The sequence below is a fragment of the Lipotes vexillifer genome, unplaced genomic scaffold, assembly GCF_000442215.2.
Source record: "Lipotes vexillifer unplaced genomic scaffold, Lipotes_vexillifer_v1.1 scaffold90, whole genome shotgun sequence".
In the NCBI taxonomy this organism is placed as follows: Eukaryota; Metazoa; Chordata; class Mammalia; order Artiodactyla; family Lipotidae; genus Lipotes; species Lipotes vexillifer.
This window is the reverse complement of record NW_006782310.1, coordinates 6,009,836-6,013,027: the sequence shown is the minus strand read 5'-3', so window position 1 is coordinate 6,013,027 and position 3,192 is coordinate 6,009,836. Positions and strand designations below refer to the sequence as shown.

The 3,192-nt window shown below is 39.5% G+C and overlaps 1 protein-coding gene across 4 annotated transcripts in view; it reads left to right on the top strand.

Annotated features, from left to right (window-relative positions):
* CELF4 (CUGBP Elav-like family member 4) overlaps nucleotides 1-3,192 on the top strand; it is a 307,282-nt gene that overhangs the window by 302,920 nt on the left and 1,170 nt on the right. Inside the window, exon 13 of one of the 4 annotated variants that reach the window (XM_007455221.1) lies at nucleotides 2,195-3,192. This exon is cut by the window's right edge and continues 1,170 nt beyond it. The gene's annotated coding sequence lies outside the window, so the exon portion shown is untranslated. The remainder of the gene's footprint in view (nucleotides 1-2,194) is intronic. The other 3 variants (XM_007455228.1, XM_007455232.1, XM_007455223.1) reach the window with 3 other exon arrangements.

Genomic DNA, 3,192 nt, shown 5'->3' with positions numbered 1-3,192 from the left:
CCTTGCCCACACTCTCTTGTCCTCTCTCTCTTTCTCTCTCTCTCTACATATATAAATATATATATAAATCTTTTCTTCTTTTGTCATTCAATCAAATTCCAACAACCCAACCAGGGCCAGTCAAATCCACCACAGTCTCGCGCTGAGCTAGGAATAAAGTTCACGTAATCACATGAGAGTGGAGAAAACAGTCCCCCATCCGTAAGTTCAAATCAACTCAAAGTTCACAGTGTGACATGATGGCGTCATGTAACAAGGCTAAGAATCGGTTGCATGACAATTGCCGTCAAGTTTCGTGGAGGTGCTGTGATTGGAGCGTTTTCCTTGGATGTTGTATCAGTTGATGATTGGCCAGTCATGATCACACGTGCATTTTCTTGACTTTTGTGCTGCCACAATCTTTTTTGCTGTGCTCATTTTTGTTTCGTTCTTGGTGCTTGCAGTGGTTTTACTTTCTGTTGTTTGGTTTTTCTTGTTCAGCGTTTTTTATGCTTCTCTAGATGTCACATAGAGAAAAAAAAACAAAAGAACAAAAAAATAGTAAAAATAAAGATGAATTCCCGAATTATCGGACATGGGATCATTTAACTGTGCAAACCATTATTTTTTTTTTCTTAAAAATGAGGAAAACATCTTAAAAGTATCTATGCGTGGTTGATTTACTTGCACTTGAAAATATTGTGATTTTATTTTTTTCTAGAAATTTGGGGGCCTTTTTCAATTGACACTTTCCTAGGTCTGGTCTTTTTCCAGTTAGGCTATTTTAAATCTCACTTCAAAAGGAAAAACAAAAAGAAAAAAACAAAAACAAAATCTCTACAGTAACAGAATGATAAAAAAAAAAAAAAAAAAAAAATTCTAAACCAAAAAACTAGAGTTCAAAGCCCGGGGCCTCTGAGAGAGAGCCCGGTAGCAATTGTAAGGTTTGTATTGTAGCCACTTCTGCTAAATTAAATGTGGGGAGGGAGGTGGGGGCCTGGGAGTTGGGAGGGCTTTTTGGTCGGTTTGGAAAAAACAGTACTAACAAAAGCAAAATGCACCTTTTTGTTTACAACTGAAAAAGGGTCCTTGACAAGTGTTTTTTAATTTTATTATTATTTTATTTGGTGTTGTAATTGTTTAGATTGCTGTGTACGGTTTGCTGTTTGTTGAATCAACAGTGTGAAAAACCTGCCAGCATGGATTGATATACGCATGACGTTGTCCCCTCAACTGGGGGCTTTGCAGTTCTAACTCTCTTGATGTAACCAGTCACCCCCATGTATAAGTGGAAGCTGCTTGCTAGAATGGAGACGAGTCTCATTTGTTAATTCACAATGATTAAGCATTTTCCTTCTGATTCTAGTCGGATCATGATTTTTTTTTCTTTGAAATGCAAAACAAAACACCAAAAAGCCACCATTCGAAACAAAATCAAGAATTGTCTGAGTTAATTTAACTTTGATGATTAAATCCGTTCTAACTTCTTTTAGGTTCTCCCCATCCACTTCCTCGAAGTGCTGAATTTCCGCTAAATTCCCTGGCATGTATGAGAAAAATATTATGTGTGTGTGTGTGTGTGTGTATGTGTGTATCTATGCATATACATACACACATATCCATGTATATCCACATATGTGCAGGTGAATATATTCTACACATATATCCAGATATACATATATATACATAGCCTCGCAAATAGTGACCTTGGGAAAGAGGTGGTTGGCTTGGAAACTGGGCAAGAATTCTGCAAAATTTATGTCACGGATCTTGGGGCGGGGAGTGGGCTGGGCTGCTAGATTTTTGCTATCTTGTTTGCTAGGCTTCTGTATACATATTGTATCTGGGCTAGATCCCTTAGAGATCAGTTTAATGATGAATTCATATCCCACAGTCCCAAATTCTTCCCTTAGATCTAGCCGTCCCCCAATCCAGAACTCTAAAGGAACCCAAATCAAAAACCCTCTCCCAACAACCAAACCTCAGCTACAACCATCACCACTAGACCTCCCAGTGGTTTCTTAACTCTGAATAGAAGAGTCGATTTCTTTTTTATGTATCATGATCATGACTAATTCTCATACTAGTCTCTTCCCCCTCTCCCGCTATCCCCCAGAGCTCCCGCCCTAACCCCCGAGGCAGGTTCCTTTTGGTGTTTGGATGCATTTTGTGTTTCCTCTCTTGGCTTAATCAGCCCTGATTTTCTTCATTTTAGGGCAGGATGCTGAACGGGCTACATTAAAAAACAAACCTCTCTCTATATATATTTATAAATGAGAACTGTTGGATGACACCTTTGACATATCAGCCAATATCAATCAAGCTGAAGACTCCAGACACTCTGTGACTGTCACATTTCTTCAAGGAAAGTATAGCGTCTGTGGAGTTCAGAGGGCACGTGTTTGGGGGGAAAATATATATGGCATAAAGAAGAAGAAGATGAAGAAAAACGAGGAAAAAAAAAAGGCAACTTTAAAACAAAATAACTTGAGACAAGGTGGGGAGGCTGCAGGGCTGGGAACCGGGAAGGGCCGCTGCTTCCCGATCCCTGGGGCTTTTTCCAGCCCTTGGGCGCCTGAGGCAGGCTGGGGCAAGCGGTGTGTCTGGTGGGGCCTGGTCCCCAGGGGGGCGGCTGGGAGGCCGCCACTGATCATCTCTGTCATTCCTTTAGCTATTTAGGGACCAAAGGACCAAACTTTTTATTGCAGATGTGTAGCTCTAGGTCAAATAGAGGGGGAACGGAGGAGAACCTCCTTCCTGCCTCATGGCTGTTCTTGAAACAGCTTAGAGCGATTCTATGAAAAATGTAATTAAAAAAAAAAACACAAAAAAAAACAAAAAAAAAGAAAAATAATGCTTCAATGCTTTTAAAACAGCAAGATAATCGTTCTTTGATACTTTGAGAGGCGCTTTGATTACTGTCATTCAAGTCTATGACACTTTCCTATGGTTTTCTGTATTATATGTCTGGATGGAGCTGTTAAGATGAACAAATTGGTGGATATTCGGGGAAAGTAACACAATATGAAAACTCGTTAACCGTGAAGTGTGAGAAAAGGAGGGGAAAACAAGGGACTGACGAGACAAGATAATTGTTGTGAAAAGTCTGTAAATGCTTCTAACTCTTCCCCCTCTTAAAATCATAATAGTTGTACAGAATTTTAAAAAGGAGAAGTTTAAAATACCTATATAATAGAAGAAAAATTAGAGGAA